Below are 11,253 nucleotides of genomic sequence, written 5' to 3' on the forward strand. Positions count from 1 at the left end.
ACAATGTCTGTACCAAGTCAGGAGTATGACGGTTGGTTTCTATTTATTCCTTTTATTGACAAAGTCTAACGTTTGATTCTGTCAGTTTTCATGTGCATCATCCGTTTGAATTTACCTTGTTCTGTATTTTTATATTACTTCATTGATTTATACAAAAGATGCATGTCCAAACAGCTGGAGAGAATATATTTAGTCCTTGTTCTTGTACTAAACATCATGTAAACTATGTTTTATTATACAAAATATATCCATATTTTTCAAAAACATTTCAAATCATTTTTCAATACATATAGATTATTATTATAAATTTAATCGTCGTTCTTTTTTTAATTTGAAATCCCAAGTTCCCCTACAGCTGGATCGAACACCTGCTTCACTCTGTTTTCACCATGTTATGTAGTTTATAAAACTATTCAATAGAAAACGTTTTATTGATGAAGCTGATTTAGTACAAAAAGAAATACTATTACATAAGTTGGCTAGGATGGAATGTGTTAAAATTCAATTATATATATTTCTTATACTTCTGTTTCTAGCACAAAGTAAGTACTTGCAAGCATTTATATGTTAAATTCATAAATGTATTTTTTGTTTGTTTATAAACAATCCTTTTTATTGATAACATTTTCAATATTTTATAAATTAAAAAAAAAACACAATTTAAGCTGCAATTTTTACTCACGCGTTACTAGAATATGTCAAAAACTAGAATATTTAATGAGAGTGACTCAAGCGAACGCTTTGTAAAAAGGGTCAGAACATTTGAATCTGACAAATACTTAGACTATTCCTCACATATTATAGTTTGTCAATACACCACTCACGGAATTAATTGTCATAACTGCCAAGTGTTCGCAAAAACTATCATATTGCAAGTGTCCACTTAAAACCTTACCAAAAATTTGCCCAAATGCTTTTTACAAAATGTTTGCCAGCATCTTCCCTACAAATTGTTGTTGTACACTTTACACTTCACTAAAGGTAACTTTGACCACATCCGTAGTAGATAGTATAACGTCATGTTGTGGCAATTTCTTTACGACCAGCATATTTCTACATTCGAAAAATTATATAGTCCTTTGCATTGGATACTAATTATGTTGTGTAATCCTCTTTTTATTTTGATATATTTTTTCTGCCTTATTTTTTCCTAATCTTATTTTTTCTTCTCTTTTTTTCACTTCAACATGTATTTGACATGACCTCCCCCGTTTCTAATGTAGCTATAATGACCTTTGACCATCGACAGACTTCATCATGACGCATTTCCAGATGATTATGTGTAGGATTTCATAATTACCATTAGAATTTATCTCCCTTTATATATTATTTTTCAATATGACCCCTCGTTGTTTTTGAAGATATCGTTTCTTCATTTAAATAATGGATATATGTCATCATGAAGTATTACCAGATGACCCTCTGTTGGGATTTATTATCCCCTTTTTAGAGATATGTGTATGTTACTTAAAAATTGTTACTGATAGGACCAATCTGAAAACGGCAACAATGAATATTATGCACTATTTAAAAAGAACTAAAAGTCGTAAGGACATTAATAAAGGCAACAGTAGAATACCGATGTTCAAAATTCATAAATCGATAGAAAAAAAAAACAAATCCGGGCAGCAAACCAAAACCGAGGGAAACGTATTAAATATAAGATAAAACTGAGAATGGAAATGGGGAATGTGCCAAAGAGACAACAACCCGACCATAGAAAAAAACAATAGCAGAAGGTTACCAACAGGTTTTCAATGTAGCGAAAAATTCCCGCACCCGGAGGCGTCCTTCAGCTGGCCCCTAAACAAATATATACTAGTTCAGTGATAATGAACGCAATACTAATTTCCAAATTGTACCAAAGAAACTAAAATTAAAATAATAGAAGACTAACAAAGGCCAGAGGCTCCTGACTTGGGACAGGCGCAAAAATGCGGCGGGGTTAAACATGTTTGTGAGATCTCAACCCTCCCCCTATACCTCTAGCCAATGTAGAAAAGTAAACGCATAACAATACGCACATTAAAATTCAGTTCAAGAGAAGTCCGAGTCTGATGTCAGAAGATGTAACCAAAGAAAATAAACAAAATGACAATAATACATAAATAACAACAGACTACTAGCAGTTAACTGACATGCCAGCTCCAGACTTCAATTAAACTGACTGAAAGATTATGATTTCATCATATGAACATCAGGCACAATCCTTCCCGTTAGGGGTTTAGTATCATACCATCATAACATATATGAGAAGAACATAACCCGTGTCATGCCAACAACTGGTTTTTGAATAAATGTGTTTAGTTCCGATGCAAAGACCCTATAAGTGAATCAATATTAACGCCAAAATATGCAATCTTTAATGACCTGACAACAGTATCGTAACTATATCCCCTCTTAATAAGTCTATTCAAAGGTTTTGTTAGTTTTTGAGGTGAATACTGACACCTTTGTGCTTTATAAAGAATATTTCCATAAAAAATTGGATGTGAAATACCAGAACGTATAAGAAGTCTGCATGTTGAGCTATATTTACGAATGATGTCCTTATACCGATGATAAAATTTAGTAAATGTTATGACTAGTTTGTGATATCGAAAACCCTGGTATAATAATTTTTCAGTAATACATAAATTTCTCTCGTTAAAATCTAAAACATTGTTACATACACGAACGAATCGTACAAGTTGAGATATATAAACACCGTAAGATGGTGACAACGGAACGTCACCATCTAAAAATGGACAATTAACGATAGGAAATGAAAAATCATCTCTTTTATCATAAATTTTAGTATTCAGCTTTCCGTTAGTGATATAGATATCAAGATCGAGGAAAGGGCAGTGGTCATTGTTAGTATTAGCTTTATTTAAAGTAAGTTCAACAGGATAAATTTCTTTAATATATATACTGAAGTCGTCATTATTGAGAGCCAAAATATCATCCAAATATCTAAAAGTATTATTAAATTTGTTTATCAGATGTTGTTTCGATGGGTCTTTGCTTATTTTTGTCATAAATTGTAACTCATAGCAATACAAAAACAGGTCCGCAATAAGTGGTGCACAGTTAGTCCCCATTGGAATTCCGATAATCTGACGATATACGGAATCCCCAAAGCGAACAAAAATGTTATCTAGTAAAAATTCAAGGGCATATATAGTATCAAAGCATGTCCAATTGACATAGTTTTTTTGTTTATTGCTACTAAAAATGACCTAAAAGAGTTTGAACATATATATTCACATTCTGATTTTTTAAATGCCCATTTAATTAGGTGTGTGAATTTTTCCTTAATGAGAATGTGAGGCAATGTGGTATACAGGGTAGAAAAATCAAAACTTTGAACAGATTCAAAATCACCAATATAAGCATGCAATTTATCAAGTACTTCCAACGAGTTCTTGACACTCCAAAAGTAATTAATTCCAATATTTTCGAAGGCCTTATTTGAACAATTTATTATCAGATTTTTAATGGTACCAAGTGTGCTGGTAAGAAGAATAGACAATTTAGTAGTGGAACAATGGCTTGAAGACGAAATAAATCTATATTTGTAAGGTGTTTTGTGTAGCTTCGGAAGCCAATACATAGTTGGGACTTTCATTGTATTTGGCTCTGCTTGTAAAGCGGTAGCTAAAAGTTTATGCTTGTTACAGATGTCGAGAATGTCAACACAACATTAAAATTAAACAAACACAGAAACGAAATAAGAATTAGACAAAATCCGATGAGAATAACAAATATAACATCATATACCCGATTCACCAACAGCTTTTCAGTAGCACACAATGTCAAATATCAAAGAGTACAAACAGTTTTACGCTTACATTTCAAGCTTAAATACTATTCAGAAAAATATACGAAATAGGTGCAAATACACAGCGTATAAGATGTTCCTCTCAAAAAGCTCTTATTTTATACATTACACACAAACTTTTCCGACCATCCGAAAATAATTAGTATCAATTTGAGTGCAATCAACCAAATTTCGTAGATGATAGTCTCAATTAATATCGAAATAAAAGACATGAGGTCTCCATTATATATAACATACTTACGATCTCGAAAATTGTGGCGTATACACTCATTTTTAAATGTCTTTATTTATAGTATGACCTCCAAGCAATATTCTTTTTTTTGTTCAACTATTTCCTTATAGTTTCCCGTACTAGGAATACTAAAAAAGTAAAAACATGGTGGAAAACAAAGTTCCAAGCTTCTTCACCACAGGGAGAAACACAAGTTCAATTACCAGCATCTAACGGTCCCTCGAATTCTGGACCAACAGCGCCGACCACGGGTAGTAGAACGAGTAGGTATTGCATTTAGTCAAACGCATTCGTATCTCATGCAACCATCTAATTACTTGTCTATGAGATCTGATTACCAATGGGACAACTCCCTACAAGCGACTAAATATCACAGAACTGAACAACTACAGGTAACCTTACTGCCTTCAACTATGAGTAAAAACACTTACTGCATAGTCAGCTCTTAATATCCCCTAAATGACAAATGTGAAACAATTCAAACGAAAAAACTAACAGCCTTATAAATGTACAAAAAAATTAACAAAAACAAATATGTTACACAACAACTAAACGACAACCGCAACTTTACAGGCTCCTCACTTGGGACGAACACATACATACAGAATTTGCAGGTTCTACTGGAATGTTACTACATATACATTGGAAGTTTATAACTGGGAAGCTGAAACCATTTCTTAAGTAGTTAACTCGACCGAACAAGTATGTCGCTACTGATATTTTCCCCCTGTAACGCGTGAGCTACCGGTGGTTTTGTTATCTATCTGGAGGTTTTATACCCAGGGAAAACTTTAGGCTTTAAGACCAAATGACGAGGTTTAGATGTACGCTTAGAAATGGCCTTGTTATTTCACTGATAACCAATTGAATTGCTATAACATATAACAGGCTATTATTTGAACTTGGAATTTTTTTTAATTATGGAATTTGTTTGATTTCTTGTTATTGAAATTTTTAATAAATTCCATGTGTATTCTGTACTAAAATAGTTTTATAAATTGACCATAAACCCACTTATTCATGGTATGGTATCAATATTTCTGACCTGACATTACGTACTTTTTATTGCTTAATTCTTTAGAATTTAATATGTAATGTTTCGGTTTTTTTCGGGAATAATCCCAGGTAAACCCTCATCAGAGGTCGACCTTTATATATTTATTTCGTATCTAGTATCATAGATAGATGTGTGTCTGTTTTATAACAGTCTTTTTCCCACATTTACTACACGTGCATATAAGTCTACGTTGTAGCTATTCTTTTTACAGACTCTTGGTCAAATAGTTTTATAAATTGACCATAAACCCTTGGTCAGTGTCTTTAGTCTGTAAAAAGACTAGCTACAATGTAGGCCTATATGCACGTGTAGTAAATTTGAAAAAAACTGTTATGAAACAGACACACATCTATCTATGATACTAGATACGAAATAAATATATAAAGGTTATACAATTATACAAGTTCACAACTCTATTTTGGTTATCTTTGATTAATGAAAGTCATCTGATCAAATACCTAAATATTGATTATCTTTGAAATATGGAAGTTATACTATTAGATTAGCAAACAACCATGTATTCATCGTTATATCTATGTAAAACCCTAAAACGAACATGAAAACACATATTAATCATATGATTGTCAATGAGATATGGAAGTTATACTATTATATTAGCAAACAACCATTCTTCATCGATATATCATCTAAAACCTTAGAAGGTAACATCGAAACTGATAACAGGTTAACACGACCGACAAAAACACGGACAATTTGTACTATTATACTAGTAAACACCTTCCAGTCATCACAATATCAGTGTCCAAACAAACATTTTATTAATATGTGCCACTGGATATTAAACAACAATCAAACATGCATCGTTATATCAACTGATGTATGCTATAATACTAGTAGACGAACCTAGGTCATCACACTATATTGTCTTAAACATACATGAAATATGTGCCACTGGACGTAAAACAAACAAAAATCAATCATACATCATGATATCAAAGGTAGTTATGCTATTATACTAGCAGACGAAATTATTTAACCCCATTAACACTGTCCGAAAGATACATCAAATATGTGCCACTGGACATAAAAAAACCAAACAAGAAATCAGTCATCAGAGTATCTCAATGAGAAAGCCTACAAAAAGTATTTTAATAAATACAAATGAAATGCATGGCAGTGAAAATTAACAGAAGTCACTAGCTTATATTCCTATTGGAATATAAATATTAACACCAATACAGAAATAAAAAGCGGATGCCTATCTATCACTGGTTACGCCTTTATTCCTAAATCGAAGAATTCGATTGGTTGCCGTAATAATTATCATGCATCATTCAATTTACATAAGGCTCTAAGTATGACCTTCACTTCAACTAAGCGCAATTTAGCCATTAATCACTGACACCATCGATAATCATGGGTCATACTAGAAGATATTATAAAAACAAGAAAAGAAATAAAACAAAGAATAAGCATATAAGATTTAAACACAATCTTGCTATTGAAAATAAGAAACAGGACCTAAACTTTCATAAAGAGTTCGTCCTAAACATATCTAAAAGAGATATAACTGAAACTGAATTTAAAGTTATAGCAAAGGGGTTAAAATTTGTTCCTACAAACAAATGTAACAACAGACAATTGATAAAAGATTTTCAATCATTTGAGAGGTCGCTGCGACTGAAATATTATTTCGGTACTAATGTACCAATAGCAACCAAAAACCACCCTTTCAAAATTAAATCTAATTTCCAAATTCCAATCATTGGCGATAATTCAATAGAAAAATACATTTTCTACACAAGATACGAATTATCAAAATATATGCCGACGATTAAATACAATATGTCAAAATCGGAACGTGAATACATAAAGAAATTAAAAAGCGACAATACTATATGTATTCATAAAGCCGATAAAAATAACACGACTGTAATACAGAATAAACGTGACTATCTTACTGAAGGCGAATCCCAATTACATGACGGTATTCACTATACTAAAATAATAAATATTGACATAGAAAACACCAGAAAAATAGTCAATAAATTGGTATACCGTATGAAAGAAAATGATGAAATAGACGAAATGTCTTTCAAATTCTTACGAGAAACTCCAAAAGCCTACTTCCTTCCTAAGATTCACAAACTTAGTACGGAAACATTAGAAATGTACCAAAATGAATGTATGAATAAAGAAAAAGTACATGTACCAGGTCGACCGATTATTAGCCAATGCTCGGGACCATTACTAAATATTGAAAAATACCTAGATTATTTTCTTCTTCCATTGGTGAAGACACAAGATACAGATCTATCAGATACTAGCGATTTTATCAGATACATAGAAAATACTCACACGAAACAGAGTGATTTACTTGTTTCCTATGATATAACATCGTTTTTTACTAATCTTAATTTCAATCAAATTAATACAGCTATAGAAAATACGTTGAAAGACCACATATCCAGAAATCAACACCACTTTGCTTATTTGAATATTATACTAAAGAAATTAGATACAGGTCACGGAAATTACATTAAAATGATAGGGAATTTTGAAAAAAATGTCTGTTTTAATTCTAAGTGATAGACAGGTTGCCGGGGCAGAAAATGAATATACACAACAATATACACCATTTAAACGAAACATAATGACTGTTGTTGCAAAAATACAGGTTCCTGAGCTATTTTAAAAATCGAAGCGAGAGGCTTTTAACATGGCAGTGTAAAATACAGGCTAAAATGGCTGAAACGTCAAATTTGCAAACTTCGTGTTGAAAATTGGCTTACAAGGTCATTACAAAAACAGGTTGCCGGGGTGAAATATGAAACTTGAATTTCCAAAGAATAAGCAAGTCAAAACCTTGTATGTGTAGTCGTTGAACTCTAGGTTCCCACGTAAAATTAAAATGTCACTATTTCAAGAAGAATAAACTCACGAAAGCACGAAAAATTCACTAAATTCGCGTTCATTGTTTTGATTTTGACCGCCTGACAACTTTACGGAAATATCAAAGTGATTGTAAATAAGGACTCTGTGACGGGCAACTTATAATATCCGTGTTTTAAAGATTTTAATGATATCAAGCCTATCAAGCCAGTCCAGTTCAAAATATTTTCACGTGGTACAATTCACAGATAGGTATTCATGACACCGATACAAAGTGTGAACATGAAAGCGACACGTCTTACGGTTAACGCAGATAAATTTGTCAAAGTTTGGCGGAAGAATAATAATAAACAGAAGAAATACAATAAGGTCTTTCCCTTTTGAAAAAGGAAAGACCTTAATTAGCGACATGATAATTAATCATTAAGTTGAAGAAGTCCTCAACAGGAAGCTTTATAATATAGTGTATACTGTGAAACAGATGTAATAAAGACATGACACCAATTTCTTTCAATAGATCACGTATCTGAGATCAACGACGGTTTCTTATATGTCCATGGTTCTACCCGGCAAGGTACCTACACATGTTTCTTCAAATGCTAAACATGAAGATTTTTGTATAATATCATATAAACGATAAAACAAACACGCCAGTATACCCTGGATTTAACAATATGATATTGATAAATACTATCTCTACAATATCCCGTGTAGACTTATGTTGAAGTAATTAGTGATAAAAATAAAGACAATAAGTCTCTTCATTAATTAAACAAAAGTGCTGATCAACTTGGTAAGTTTTTTCAGTCTGTAAAAAGACTAGCTACAACGTAGACCTATATGCACATGTAGTTAATAAATTAAAAAAACTGTTATGAAACAGACACACATCTATCTATGATACTAAATACGAAATAAATATATAAAGGTCGACCTCTGATGAGGGTTTACCTGGGATTATTCCCGAAAGAAACCGAAACATTGCATATTAAATTCTAATGAATTAAGCAATAAAAAGTACGTAGTGTCAGGTCAGAAATATTGATACCATACCATGAATAAGTGGGTTTATGGTCAATTTATAAAACTATCAAACAAAATTTGCAGTTTCTAAAAGAGCCCTTTTAATTTTGTGATAGATATCTATAGATACATTTTTCTAACTATACAGCATCTTTTTTACTCTGTCTCTGATTTTTTTTATATATTCATATGGTATTTAAACACCATTCATATAGACAAAAACAAATTTCTTTTTCAGTTCATAGACGTTGTTGCAATCCAAATCTGAATAAGTAAACGTTCTGACCGGAGGAAAATAGAGGGCGATATATCCCAAACAGAAATGAAATAATTGATATAAAATGTAGAAATTGTTTAATTGTGTTGTTTTGCTTATATTTATCTACCGCTGGTCCAATATTTCCTAACGTTGCTGCATATTAATCTACTCCACACATTTAAATGTTTCGTTTTAGCATTTCTCACGAAAAATCCATAAAAAGCGCATCGGACAGAATATAAGTGAATCACTTAGATATATTTATTAAATGTAACATTAATTATTATGTTAAGACGCTGAAGTCTATTTTGTGCCAGTGGTCATCCTTACTTGTACCATTCAATGTCATTGTAAAGTTGATTTAGTCCATTCATTTTAAATAGCTAGCCTTACATATAACATCTAATGAAAATGTAACGATGAAATAGTCCATCCATAGCCAGTAGCCAATCTTACATGTGACATCCAATAAAAATGTTTAAATAATTTGGTAGTAACTACAGTACAATCACCAATTCTTTTAATGGAAGTAGATATTTCTAAATCAGAAATTCAGTTTTACATGTTAAATGTACGATTCCTCGACTATTTTCCTTGACTTTGAAAATATTTCACTGTAAAAGACAGGCGGTAGATACGAAAGGGATATTCAAACCCATAAATAGTTAACGAACTAACATTGACAAACAGTAGTTTCCAAACACAACACTTAGCAATATGAACCAACAAATCACAATGGTGAATTCAGGTACTCTTGGAGGGTAACACGGGTTACAAACACACCCAATACAAGAGGACAATACGACACAACAGAAACACAACACTAAAATGTAACACACACAGAAACGAACTATAATATAACAATGGCCATTTTTCTGACTTTGTTCAGGACATTTTCAGAAGAAAAATGGTGGGGTGTGGCTAGCCAAACCTCCCGCTTTTATGGTATTGTTTAATATAACATTACAATGGCAACATTACTACAATACAAAACAAATGCGAGAACATATAGGACAGAGAAGCAATCACTGATTGGGGATATGAATTGGAGATCTGAAAATGCAATTGCTGAAAAGGGACTAAAGATACCAGGGAAAATAAAATGAAAGAGACTCATTAACTACAATGTATATAGTGAAATAATGAATTTGAATTTTTATTACTGTGATTATGAAAATGTCGCATTGTTCTTATATAACAAACGGCAATAATTTTTAAAATTTTGCAGTAGTTGAGGTCGCCGCCAGATAAGCGTTTCTATCTGTCGAATTCTGCTACTGTAACATATGTCGTAGGTAAAGTAAAGTAAAGTACGTTGAAAAACTTACATGTTAAGTTCGGCCTTATTTGCAAATATTGTGCATACGTTAAGGTTTTATAAAAGATGTGTTTTGTAGATACAGAATGGTATTCTGTAGATTAAAGTTTTTGACAAGCAGTGCCCGTGTCTAATGCATTATAATCATCTGCAGTTATGAAAGATTCTTATTCAATCATCCATTAATGAAATAAAAGTTATGTCATTTAACATTTTTAGATAGATATAGGAAGATGTGGTGTGAGTGCCAAAGAGACAACTCTCAATCCAAATAACAATTTAAAAAAAGGTAAATTATTATAGGTCAATGTACGGCCTTCAACACGGAGCTCCATTTCAATAAAGATTGTATAACATTAACCACTTGTGTCTTTGTGATTTTATAAATCAATTAAGTACATACACTCATAGATGAACTCTGAGGAAACCAAACTATATAACGTGAAATAAAGTCCACCTACAAATACTTGTGAATCTTACTTACTACAAAATACTGTAGCTATTGAAATGCAAAGCAGTTTATTCATTTTATTTTTGTGTATCACAGGATTCCAGATTTCGCATGAGTATGCTTTCGGTAAGTTTCTGTTTGGTACGACACAATCAATTTTTATTTGGAATCAGTTCACTTATTTGTAAGCTGCTATGTAAACTATGGTAACTTTCCCAATGTTGCTACCATATTTAT

General features: G+C 31.9%; 1 long non-coding RNA gene across 1 annotated transcript; it reads left to right on the top strand.

Annotated features, from left to right (window-relative positions):
* The first annotated feature begins 346 nt into the window (after nucleotides 1–346).
* LOC139510666 (uncharacterized) lies at nucleotides 347–9,346 on the top strand. Its single transcript, XR_011661947.1, has 3 exons — nucleotides 347–542; nucleotides 4,166–4,318; nucleotides 9,227–9,346. It is a non-coding gene; the product is annotated as an uncharacterized lncRNA (long non-coding RNA).
* The last annotated feature ends 1,907 nt before the right edge of the window (nucleotides 9,347–11,253 follow it).

Source organism: Mytilus edulis, chromosome 2, assembly GCF_963676685.1.
Source record: "Mytilus edulis chromosome 2, xbMytEdul2.2, whole genome shotgun sequence".
Classification (NCBI taxonomy): Eukaryota; Metazoa; Mollusca; class Bivalvia; order Mytilida; family Mytilidae; genus Mytilus; species Mytilus edulis.